Consider the following 13,962-nt stretch of genomic DNA (forward strand, 5'->3'; position numbering starts at 1 on the left):
TTGAGAGGCCATCGTCAAAATACCCAAACTAGTGAACAGGGGTCGACATGAGGTTCGCGAACTTACATCATTTATTGCCCGAAACGTCCGTTTCTGAGACAAAAATATCCTTTTAGAATGGCAAAATTTGCCCAAAATATAATACCATACGACATAAGTTAATGAAAATAAGCAAATTAGACTACTTTTCGTAACGAACAATCACTTACTTCAGATACTGTTCGAATCGTAAAAATTAAGTCTTTGTACAAGATCCTGAACGTGGACTTTCGACGACAGTTCACTATCTATCTGAACATGCAGAAATTTCAACTGTTCAGTTTCACTAATCGTATGCCCATTCTGTGAAATTAAAACGTCGGGCTTTGTTGATTGTGTGTTAGAAACTGTAAAAAAATGAATCTTACTGAACTTTAGTGTTAGTTTATTTTCTACAAGCCATGAACTTATGTCATGAACTGCACTATTTGAAACCGAGCCAATGTTGCACACAACATCTTTTACTACCAAACTAATGTCATCAGCAGACAGAAATATTTCAGAGCTACCAGTTACACTAGCATATCATTTATATAAATAAGGAACAGGAGTGGCCCCAACACTGACCCCTGGGGCATCCCCATTTGACGTACCCCACACAGACCCCACATCACAGCCATTCTCAGCACTGACAATATTGACCTTTTAATAATGATCTTTTGCTGTCTGTTGTTACAGTAAGAGGTGAACCATTTTTGAGCTACTCCCCATATCCCATAATGTTCCAACTTCTCTAGCAATATTTGTGATTAACACAATCAAACGCCTCAGTTAAATCGATCAATGTGCCTAGCGTTCGAAACCTTTTATTTAAGGCATCCAGTACCTCACAGAGAAAAGAGAATATATCATTTTCAGTTGTTAAATGACTTCCAAAGCCGAACTGTACATTTGATTTCAAATTACGGTGTATAAAATGATCAATTATCCTTACATACACGGCATTTTCAATGACTTAAGCCACACATTTCCATTATACCCGAACTCGCCAATATGGTGTATGTTATACCTATGATTCTCCTCCTGCTGTCATTTCTTTTCGACGTGCTGCGTTCTGTATCGTCAACCATTTACCAAAGTTTTTCCCACATTCGATGAGTGCGTTTCTTGGCCCAGAATTATTGTTATATCCGATCAGAGAGCAGCAACATGGTTGTTAACATCATCCAGTGAACGTAGAGTGGACAGACCTCATGGGAAGGCAAAAGAGTCGAGGCGGTCTCGACTGCTCAAAAACTAAGCGGTTCATTTGTCACCATAAAGTCCCAATGGGAATGGTTTCCTGACAGCCAACATTCAGTTCTGCAGCGATCTTATTCACAGTAGGCAGTCGAACGCTTAAATGGCTACGTGACACCCGTTAGTCAAACGCTTATGTTTCTCCCGAGTGGCGATTTTTCTTTTTTCTTATTTATTGTCTGCTAGAACGTGCCTGTGCAGCCATCTCATCACTGCAGTCTGTTTTGACAATTCAGAGTATACATATACATAGCTGTTCAAAAGGGAAACGCTCAAAAATGTTATCCTAGAACGGAAACTTGATAGTGGGAAACAACATTAACATCTATCAGTTTTCAACTTCACTGGTGTGCAGTCTTAAGGAAGGAAGTAACCTTCGCATGATGTGTCACTGGCAAGTAACATAGCTCGATGTAACTTGATCCATTCATGGTAAGAAATGCTATAGTATAGTACAGTGCAACACAGTACAGAAAGGTAACTGAAAGAAATGCACAATGAGGCAACAGAAATGATAGCACCATTCAAAAATAACAATTACTCTGTAGTCACCGCGATTCACGATGGTTCCCTGGACATTACAAAAGGCGGGACATTGTTATTAACAGGGGTGCGATCAGCACGGACGGCCAAGTGGGCTTACAACGTGTTCCCACCCCGTCCACAATGTTGGTAAGGAGTTCATGTGGGAGGCGTTCCATTCCTCCACCAGTGTCATTGACAACTGCTGGATGGTCGCTGGTGCACACCTCCCCTACGCATCCCACACGTACTCAATGGGAGGCCAATCCATTATGCTCAACAATGTACTTGGCTGCATTACCTGTTCCCACTTGTCACCATATGAGGGTTATGCTCAGCATTGTCGAACATAAACGTTTTGGTGAACCAGGTGCTATGGTATGGGGAGAGATAATTTTCATGGGTGTAGGGACCTCCAAATTTCTGAACACGATACACTCACCTGTCAGCGTTACTGTGACACTGAACACTTTCCCCAACTGGGCCTTTCAGGAGTGCTTCAGCCCTGAGTAACTCTCATGGATGACAACGAGATACAGCATCGAACAGCGAAGTTGGATGACCTCTTGGAACGAGAGTATATTCAACGAATGGACTGGCCTGCTCGTCCCCCCCTCCCCTCCCCCCGACTAAAATCCCATCGAGCACTTGTGGATAGCGTTGGAGAGACGTGTAGCAGCACGTCCGCATGCACTAACGACCATCCAATCTCGCTGGTGGATAAATGGAACGTCCTACGACAAGAACTCCTTTCTGGTCTTGTGGTCAGCGTGGTAACACGATGTAGGCCATGCACTGCCGTCCGTGGCGATTACTTGCCCGGTAGAGAACCAAGTCCTGCCTTCTGTAATGTCCTACGGAGCATCATAAATCGTGGTGTAATTACTGTGTTTGTATAAATGAGTCATTTATGTTCGTCTCATTGCTCATTTCTTTCAGTTACCTTCTGTACTATAATGTAGCAATACTCTCTACTGACGGTCCAAGTTTCATCGATCTACGTTACTTGATACACCATACGACAGCTACTTTCGTTGTTAGGTTCTGCACTCCAGTGTACATGCGGCGATAGCAGTGAATTAAAGTGAATACGGTACAAGGGCAGCAGCGATGTCATCCTTACCTTTTTCTCAGTCAACTGACGGATATAGTTTGGACAGCAGTGCCGGAGGAATATATATACATCCTTTTGTGCGATAAGTATCGTTTTTCGACCACCGTCTTATCTTGTGCACTTGATGGCTGTCTGAAATCCACTCAGAAGGCAAATAAAAAAAAGCAGAATAATGTAGAGCACCTGTTTAAAAAACGCTGTGACAGTTATGACGTTGCATATATTTCTTGCCCAGAGAGCGTACGCAGCGGTTTGGGATGATCACTCGTCTTCCATGCAGCGAGTCATCTTCCCACGCCACCTAGAGTAATAAGTGATACAGAAGGAAGGCAGAGTAAGATACAAGTTAATTCTTCGGCTGTAAGTGCAATAAAAAACGTTTTCTTTACATAATAAAAGTGAGGCTTTAAAGATAAGCTGTTACACAGTACAACAGAAAAACATCTTAAGAAAACTTGAAGTATCTTGTCGGCTGAAGGCCGAAACAATTACTCAAGAATAATTAAAGGCAAACTTCAGATAAACACTCACAGAACACGGCTGAAGCCCGTTTCAAGAATTCAAGATAATTAAAGAGAAACCTTACACACCATGATTTACATATTAAAGTCACAGATTCTGAAACAAACGCGGATGAAAGCCTAAATACAGAGCAACAAGAATTTTAAATAAAAACACGGCTGAAGGCCTAATCTTAAAATAGTTGTCATGAAGTTCTGCTGAAGGCCATACACTAAACATAAAACAGACAATATTAATACACGGCTGAAGGCTTGGCACAGTACCTGTGAGCAAATAAAATGACAATCACAAACAACAAACAGTGACGTTCAGAGACGCTCAGAAGAGTTCCAAGGGTCGGCCTGGGGAGGAAACTCTAACCACAGTTCAGGTGAGACAGGCAGCCAAGCGAAACACTAAACAATCGGGACGGTTGAAGAAGCAACCAACAACCTAATCAATTCCCTCTGTCGCAACCGACCAACTGCCTATTCCAGTACGCAGATAGCATTCATCTGCTCAGTGGAAATCACATAATCTACACACAATTCGACATAAACACACTTGCACAAGCACTAGAATAATCGTAAAAGCAATCACTGTGGAACAACAAGAACGAATCAATTTGACACACAGAGAGTTTCCACAAGTGGTCGGCGACCAAATACACGTCGTCCGATGAGACGATAGACCGAACGACAAACCGAGGTCGTTCCCACTCAAGTTACGTGTGTCGGCGACGATCGGGCGCATCTTGGCTGTCCGAAGCTGACTGCAGCTCCAACCTGACTTTACTCCATGTCCGTTCGGAACTCGGAGACACTGCGACCCGGGAACCTTCGCTCGGACCCATCCATGCAGAGGTAACCCTTGCCCATTGGCCGCGATGTCTCTGCCCAAGGAAGGAACCGACCCACGTCCGGCAAGATGACCAAGTGACAAGGCCCAGAAACGGTAAAAAGACCAAATACACGTCGCCCGACGAGACGACCAACCTAACGACCGACCAACGGCCGTCCCGCTCCAATCTCCTTCCGTCGGACAGTTCTGTCGCCAGTGGTCGGCGAGCACTTGCTGTCCATACCTCATTGGCGCTTCGTCCCCGACTTCACTGAAGGTGCGTCCGGACTGAACTCTCGACAGACGACGACCTGGAAATACTAGCGGTCGCTGCAGAGATGGTACGACAGTGCACTTATCAATAAGTGCTGCTGCTGCCACCCATGGGCAAGCAAACCAGCAACATAGTGACGCCAGTAAATCGAATTAAAAGAAAAAAAAACGAGGCGACCGAGCTACAAAAACAAGATGACGAGCAATAAACGCTATGACCTCAAGCCGCGCATGGCTCAATACCATCTGACTTTCGGAAAAATATCATCCACACAATTACGAAGACTGGAAGAGCTGACAAGTGTAACAATCATCGCACAATCAGCTTAATAGCTCATGCATCCAAGTTGTCAATAAGAATGTTTGGCTTCAGGAAAGGCAAAGGCGCCAGAGAAGCAATTCTGACGTTGCGGTTGGTAATGGAAGCAAGAGTAAAGAAAAATCAAGACACATTCATACGATTTGTCAACCGGAAAAGTCGTTCGACAGTGTCAAATGGAACAAGACGACGAAATTCTGAGAAAAATAGAGGTAAGCTATAGGGAGAGACGGGTAATATACAATATCTACAAGAGCCTAGAGGAAAAAGTAAGAGTGGACGACAGTGAATATGACAGGCAAATGCCAATACCAAAACGTCCAATGCAAGCTCATTTCGGAAAATCTCAGCCACCCTTTAAAATAATACGCCAGCCACATTGGAACGCTGTAGACAGTGTATGAGTGGTACCAGCCAGTCATGCCATCCTCCACTGAGGACGGTGAAATGGTTTACATGTGCCTACCGCTTGTATAGAATCATTGGAATCAGCACAGTAGAGGGCACACAGTGTGGCCGATAGATGCGTAATTGGCAGGGAAAGCGTGGTGAGAGCAGTAGTAGTGGGGGTTGTGGGCAGCTGGTGAGTCCATCTGAGCGCTGGAGGGGAAGTGCTGAACCAAACTGATGTCTACGATTATGTTTTGTAAATCTTAAGTGGAGCTCTTCTACTCCCTTACCTGTGTTCTGAGCATCCAAAAAAAAAAAAAAATATAGTCACCCTGCATTGGTTGGATTTCTTTTTTGGAGGGGTCCACCTTGAGTAAAACATCACATTTATTTTTTTTAATCTCCCAAATATGTTTCACTGTAGTTTCATCATTATCAGTAGGTCTTTATTATCTTTCTATAAAACAGGAAAAAAGCTCTTTAATGTCTGTGCACAATAAATTTTAGTTTTTAAGACAATATTTACAAATTTGAAAAACAGACGAAGTTTTGTATACATACCCTGTAACCAACATGGTTTTTCTGGATTTTTATGTTTCTTTTTCAGCTGTTTTCCTTCACAGTTGTTAGCTGTGGTCCTACAGAACTTAATACGTAACAGTTATTTTCTTCTAAATTTTACGACTTGGAATGCTATGGTGGTGCCTAACATTAACTAATTCGTCTTGGAAGATTGTTTGTGTGTGTGTGTGTGTGGGTGTGAGTGAGTGTGCGTGTGCGTGTGCGTGCGTGCGTGCGTGTACGTGCGTGGAAAGAGGATGTTCGGAGTTTTTATCGCTTTGTGTTGTCTGATAGTTCTTTGAGGGAAGAGCACAAAGTTCCTGTGCAGAAAAATGTGTGTTCATTTACTGACATACTGCCTGTTGGTTTCTGTCTCGGATTCTTTGGCCGATGTTTGTTTGATGGTTTTTCTTATGTTTCGCCTGCGCGAGTGGCTGGCATTATCAAAGCTTCACTCTCCACTGCTAGTGATGGACTGGAGATGAGCTCCGGCCTTAAATTATATGTACCTGGCGCGCTAACGTACAAGTGCTTTTCGGTGGTTATTTCCGGTGCTGTGATGCTTTGACAATGCCAGCCACTTGTGATGGCGAATCATCAGAAAAATCATCAAACAAACGTCGGCCGTAGAACCCGAGACAGAAACCAACAGTCAGTTTGTCAACAAGTGGCCACTAAAGCCTTAACAATTTTGTATTCATTTATTATTTAATTTCCTTCAGCAATGATTTTTTTAATTTATAGTTTTCTTCAATTATTAGTTTTTGTGGGAGACTGTTTTGCTGCATTTGACAATTTCCATGGCAGTTTTGATGTCTTTTCGAGACTGTTTCATGTCCATAAGGTGTTCATCAGTTGTCGAATTACTCTTTAAAAACGAATTCACGGAATCCAGATGTTGATGGCTCCAGTGTTATGCAAGTATCGACAGATCTGACTGTCTATACATGGAGTGCATAGGGGCCTGAATATGGCATTAACGAGATGCCGACATCTGTTGTCTAAATAAAATTTACTTCTCAAAACATATATGGTGATCTTCTTTGGTAAATATTTGCCCAGCCACTCTCCTGTATTCACGACCTGTATCCCCAGGTACTAAATCCTTTTCCAAAATTTCAAACCGTTTATGAGATATGAGGAAAGTTATGGATATTTCATTCTAGCTGTATTGCTGGCGTGTGTAAACGTAAATGGATGCACTGCGTGTGATCATTTTTCTCCAGATTGGTGATGGGTAGAGACCTCCATCAAAGTCTAAAGAAAAGTTCAATATGGTAGCTAAGTTTCATACACAGCAACATATTGTGCAATATACACCAAACACATAATCACAGAAACCCCTATTTTTCAATTCCACACTTTTTCGAATTTCATGCAGTCTTACTTAAATGCAAATATCACAATTACTGTAAAATTAATGAAATGATGGGCATGTCATCGTGAAACTGACACGTAAAGCTATAATCACTGCATAAATGAAATTTGTTGCTGAATAGTTTGTGTAAATCATTTGTGAAAGATTGCATGGCGTGCGCCTCTATTCTGTTGTTGCAGCACGTCGCCAATAGGCCGAAAGCGGGCAAGCAACGTTGGACTCGCCCGCGTTTCAAACGAAGGTTGGTCACTGTGCATTGGCCACCGTACCCTGCCCGAACTCTACGATTGGTTAATATAGAACGGCGTCCTTTACACCGTGAATGAGGTTGTATGATTTCTTGGTGTACCAAAGCGGACTGCCGAAAGTGTGTATAAGAAATGGTGTACTGCTCGCAGCCTTGTACCACGGCATAAGAAAAGTGACTACAAAAAGATCCCAAGCGCCAGGGACTGGAGACAGATGTCACGCCTTGCAAATGTCATTCGGTTACAAACCCATCAGGAACTGATGTTAGCAATGAACTCCGAGACATTAAATCGGGTACCTCGTAGTACGTCATGGCTCAAAATGGTACATGAATTTTCATATCTTCAGTGGGCCGGATAACAAAGAAACTACACAGAAGCTGACTGGCGGTGGTAATGCGGAGTGACGAGTCGTGGTTTTATCACTTTTCGACTGATACAAAACGTCGACTGCACCGAAGTCCCAGCGCAGAATTTAACCCGCAATTTGTGGAGAATGTGGCTGAGGCCGGAGGAAGTTCTGTGTTGTTTCGGGGTGTTTTTCATACCATGAGGTGAGCTCACTTAATTTACCGAACCAGATGGTTGCTTCAACATCATTGGTTACTAAATGTTACAATTCCTTTTGAATCTTCTTCTTCAATAGCTCCATACTCTTACTCATCAATCAGACACAACAGCTCATTCGACAACCGACTCGAAAGTTTCACTTGTTACACCAACAGTCAAGAACGGAAATAGCAGTAATGCACTGAACTACAGAGCCAAGTCACTGACGTCCATTTGCAGCAAGATTTCTAAGTATATACTGTGTTCGAACATTATGAATTACCTCGAACAATACGACATATAACCAAATTGTCAGAACTGATTCAGAAATTGTCGTTCTTGTGAAACACCCCTAGATCTAAGTAATGAGTGCTATCAAAAGTGTATCTCAAACTGATACTATATTTATAGATTACCGGAAGGCTTTTGACACCGTTCTTCACAACAGACTTCTATAAAAATTGCATACCTGTAGAGTATATCATCTCAGTTGTGCTACTGAATTCGCCACTGTTCGTAGTAATTGACGGAGAGTCATCGAGTGTCGCAAAAGTGACATCTCACGCTCCCCGAGGAAGTGTTATAGACCCTTTGCTGTTCCTAATCAACATAAATCGTTTAGGCGACAATCTCAGCAGCCCGTTCGCAAGGTTTTTGGATGATTCTGTCATTTACCGCCTGCAACACTGGACGTCAATAATGAAAATTATGAGGTCATCCACAACAGTACTAAAAGAAATCTGCTATATTTCTATTGCATGATAATTCACACAAATCTAAAGTCTTTCAATTCACCTCCATTCTCAGTGATTACAACTGTCATCAGTGTAAACTGGAATGGTTACACAGATAATGTTGCGTGAAAAGCGAACCAAAGACAGCGTTTAATAACGAGTCAGGTGGCGCAGTGGTTAGCACACTGGACTCACATTCGGTAGGAAGACGGTTCAAACTCGCGTCCGCCCATCCTGATTTGGGGTTTCCGTGATTTCCCTAAATCCCTTCAGGCAAATGGTGGGATGGTTCCTTTGACAGGGTACGGCCGACTTCCTTCCCATTCCCTCCCTAATCCGATGGGATGGATGACCTCGCTGTTTGGTACCTTTCCCAAAATCACCCAGTCAAATAACAGTGTTTCTCTCATGGAAGTAAAACAAGGTGATTTTTCATGACATCACGAAGTTGAAGTCGACTTCCGCCACTTTAGCTTCTGGTGAAAATGTTTTACTCAAAAATGTCAGCTTGCATTATTTGGAGGAGTACTAGTCGTTTTGATAATAGTCTAACATGTAAAGAAATCACATTTTATTCGTAAGTGGATTCATTCAATCGACACTTTCTTTTATGATGGCTCTTTCGAAAGTAAGTTCTGATAGGTCGTGAAATGGAGACGACAGTGAAAATCGGATGAAGCTTTGCACTGATGTGTTGACAGTGACCCCAGTGTGCCTGTCGGTCGTGTCACGTCAATCTTTTCAGTTTTGAGCACGTAGTGAGCATGTAAAGATACTTATAACAGTTGTGTCTGGCAGAAGATATGGGTGCCCGCCGAGAGGTTTCGTCTGATTTCGTGCAACACTGCATAACGTAACTGTCATGTATTTCCTTCTCAGCCACACATGGCATGGGCAATGACGACACCCCTGCTGCACATGCGAAGGGAAATGTTTTACCACCCTGGATTTGGCTCCCTCTAATGTACATCTCTACACATAAGATCCGCTGCATGTGAAGACAACATTTCGGTACAGACAAGGAACTGCATACGAGCGTAGAGAAGTGGTGGCAAGCACTAGCGGCTGCCTTCTATAACGAGGGTATTGGAAATTTGGTACAACAGTACGTCAAATATCAAAGTCAAAGTGGTGACTATGCAGAGAAGCAACTGGAAGGTGTAGCTCTACCACTGGTTATTTTCCTCCCTAGGTAGCAGAATTCCTTAACTTCATGTACTTCATGACGTTCAATATGGATGTTAAATTTCTCTCTCTTCTCATTTCTCCTACTTCGCATTACTTTCGCCTTTCTTCGACATATTCTCAGTCCATATTCTGTACTCATTAGACTGTTCATTCCATTCAGCAGATCATATAATTCTCCTTCACCTTCACTCAGGATAGCAATGCTATCAGCGAATCGTATCATTGATATCTTTTGACCTGGCATTTTAATTCCACTCCTGAACCTTCCTTTTATTTTCATCATTGCTTTTTCGATGTACAGGTTGAACAGTAGAGGAGAAAGACTACATCTCTGTCTTAATCAGAACACTTTGTTCTTGGTCGTCTGCTCTTATTATTCCCTCTTGGCTCTTTACATATTGTATATTACCCATCTTTCCCTATAGTTTACCTCTGTTTTTCTCAAAATGAACACCTTGAACCATTTTACTTTGTCGAAGCCTTTTTCCAGGTTGATAAATCCTATGAAGGTGTCTTGAAATTTCTTTAGTGTTGCTTCTATTATCAACCACAACGTCAGACTTGCCTCTCTGGTTCCTTTACCTTTTCTAATGCCAAAGTAATTGTCACCTAGCACATCCTCAATTTTCTTTTTCTTCTTCAGCAACTTGGATGCAGGAGCTGTTAAGCTGATTGTGCCATAACTTTCACACTTATCAGTTTCTTTATTCTTCCGAACTGTGTGGATGATATTTTTTCGAAAGTCTGATAGTATGTCGCTAGACTCTTACATTCTACACTCCAACTTGAATAGTCGGTGTCTTGCCACTTTCCCCAATAATGTTAGACATTCTGATGGAATCTCGTCTATCCCTTCTGCCTTGTTTGAGCTTAAGTCTTCCTAAGCTCTCTTAAATTCTGATTCTAATATTGGATTCCCCATCTCTTCGACTCCTGTTTCTTCTTCTATCACCTCAGACAAATCTTACCCCTATCCGCTTCCTCCTCTGCATTTAATAGCGGAATTTCCGTTGCGCTCTTAATGTTTACATTCTTGCTTTTAATGTCACTGAAGGTTGTTTTGACTTTCCCGTATGCTGAGTCCATCCTTCCGACAGTCATTTCTTTCTCGATTTCTTCACATTTTCATGCAGCCATTTCGTTTTAGCTTCCCTGCACTTCCTATTTATTTCATTCTGTAACGTTCCCTGGCAACACTCACACTATTAATAAACTAAAATTTAACTGTACTATATACGCCGCTATGAAGCAATTTGTATATACTGTAATTATTTAACAAAAAATATTATTTAATTTTGTGTAAAGGACATTCGTTATTATTGTAATATTTTCTGTAGTAATATTCTCAATGTATTTATGATTGTAATATTTCTATACTCATAATGTAATTACGAAATATGTCAATATCTGCGATAAGAAACATGTAAAATACAGCCACAGAGGCGAGTAATGTTGTAAGATTGCAAAGAGACTTTAACGGTCGGCAGTGGTATAAATAGGAATATATAATGTGCATTCTTTGTCGTCTTCCTCGAGAGCTGAGAGTGAGAGGAAGCTGTGACGTAGCATTTTATGAATGGGTATACTTCTTTTGTCTGTATCTAGATTTAGCCGCCATTAGAGGAGAAATTACAAACTAATGTAAGTTGAATTATTGTTGTGGTCTAAATACATTATAATTTAACAAAAGTGTGTATTACTAATGTAAATTAGCTTGCCCATGTCATCTATAATATTTCTTTAAAGAATTTTCAGCATTTTTAGCGGTGTTGCTGGGCTGTGCCGCGACCGACCGATTTGCAGCGGCGGCACATTAAAAAAATTGTTCCGCTAAGAAAAATTAACCAAACCCGTAAATCGGGAGCAGATAAAAATTAGCAGTGAATTAAGAAAATGTTTTTCTTTTACAGCGATCTGAGACTGACGGAATTTATTACTAGTTTCACATTTGTGCATTCATAGGCGGATAGTTAACGTTGAAATTTAACAATTTTGGTTCTTTCAAATAACTTAAATATATAGTGAAGTGTGTTTTATCAATGATAATTAAACGTCGGCTTGGCAATATTTAACCATTTTCTGCTAATAGAGACAGTCTTGTGTTCCATAGCTAACGCCGGGAAAGAATTCAGTAAATATTTAAAAAAAACACTGCATTTAGAAAATGTGTGCCAAGGCTTAATTATGTAAAGGATTTAATTCTCAACTAAATATTCTTAATCAGTTACTATGAATTCACGTAATTTTAAATGTACTTAATTCTGTGTAAATGAATTTTTATTACCACACGTAAATAAGAGGTTCTACAACAAAGTTCGTACGTACAGAAGGAAAGAAAGGCAAATTAACTAAAAACAAATTTAAAAAAGGTAACTGATTATTTTTTTAATGTAATTTCATTAAAATTCCTCAGCGACTTGTATTTCTGTATTCCTGAGTTTCCATGAACATTTTTGTACTTCCTTCGTACGTGCATCAACTGAAGTATTTCTTCTGTTTCCTACGGTTTTTTCGCCGTTACCGCCTTTGTACCCACAGTTTTTTCTTCCAACTTCTGTACTGCCCTTTTTAGACATGTCCATTCCTCTTCAACTGTACTACCTACTGAGTTATTCCTTATTGCTGTATCTACAGCCTAAGAGAAGTTATAGCGTAACTCGTCATTACTTAGTACTTCCGTACCCCACTTTCTTTCTAACTAATCCCGTAAACTTCACCCTACCTTTCTTCACTACTGCATTGTGATCTGAGTGTATATCTGCTCGTAAATAAGTCTTACAATCCAGTTACTTAACTCTTTCGAACTGTCAGCAGTCCCTTCTCGTAAACTTAAGATAAAGGTTGATATTCAAGTTCTCTTAAAGATAAATCACGACGTGACTATAATGTGTAGTGGTACGCGCCTACAAAGTAGCCATCTGGGCCAAAATATAGTTAGGGGTACAATAATTCGTGGCGCAGCTAAAGGACAAAGTGTTTTGAGTCCATGAATCTTAGTTATACTGACGAATAGCCATTCCAATCTAAAAGATTGGAATTCCCACTAAGAATTAGTTTTGGAATGATCATAAAATGTCCCAAGGGCACACACTCAAAGTCGCCAGTATGGTTTTAGAAAAAAAAAATCTGCTTATCTCATGGAAAACTTTGTGAACCGTGCTTGCGTGTATCTGACTCACAAAATCTCTACATCCTCGCAAAAGAAGGCAAGACCAAGAACATAGTTTATACAAATGTGTTAAGATCTTGCAATGAATAACTGAGAGGAAATGGAAAAAACTTTAGTTTCTGATATTTTTAAATAAAACTCGACATACCACGCAAAAAAATAAAAACAGTTTCATTATGTACCTATATGTGTTGTGGCCTTCAGTCCAAAGACTCGTTTGATGCACCTCTCCATGCCATTCCGTCCTGTGCAAGCCTCTTCATCTCTGAGTGACTACTGCAACCTGCTTCCTTCTGAATTTTCCGAGTATATTCAACTCTTGGTCTCCCTCCACAATTTGTACCCCCACACTTTTCCTTCCGGTAGTAAATTCGTGATCCCTTGATGTCTCAGAACGTATCCTGCCAACCAAACCCTTCTTCTAATCAAGTTGGGCCACAAATTTCTCTTCTCCCCAATACTAATCAGTACCTCTTCATTACTTACATGACATACCCATCTATCTTGAGCATTCTTCTGTACCACCATATTTCAAAAGCTTCTATTCTCTTCTCGTATAAACTGTTAAATCGTCAATGTCACACTTCCACGCATGCCTACACTCCAGAAAAAATACTTTCAGAAAAACCCTCCTAACAAATCTACACTGAAGAGCCAAAGAAACTGGTACACCTGCCTAAAATCGTGTAGAGCCCCGGCGAGCAAGCAGAAGTGCCGCAACACGACGTGGCATGGACTCGACTAATCCCTGAAGTAGTGCTGAAGGGAATTAACACCATGAATCCTCGAGGGCTGTCTATAAATCTGTAAGAGTACGGGGGGGAGATGATCTCATCTCAACAGCACGTTGCAAGCTCCATAATGTTCATGTTTGCTCAGTGCTCCATAATGTTCATGT

The 13,962-nt window shown here is 41.2% G+C and overlaps 1 protein-coding gene across 1 annotated transcript in view; it reads right to left on the reverse strand.

Annotated features, from left to right (window-relative positions):
* Positions 1–2,943, reverse strand: part of LOC126237109 (uncharacterized) — a 108,136-nt gene extending 105,193 nt beyond the window's left edge. The window contains exon 1 of the mRNA XM_049946922.1: positions 2,924–2,943. The gene's annotated coding sequence lies outside the window, so the exon portion shown is untranslated. The remainder of the gene's footprint in view (positions 1–2,923) is intronic.
* Between the last annotated feature and the right edge of the window lie 11,019 nt (positions 2,944–13,962).

The sequence above is a fragment of the Schistocerca nitens genome, chromosome 2 (genome assembly GCF_023898315.1).
Source record: "Schistocerca nitens isolate TAMUIC-IGC-003100 chromosome 2, iqSchNite1.1, whole genome shotgun sequence".
NCBI lineage: Eukaryota > Metazoa > Arthropoda > Insecta > Orthoptera > Acrididae > Schistocerca > Schistocerca nitens.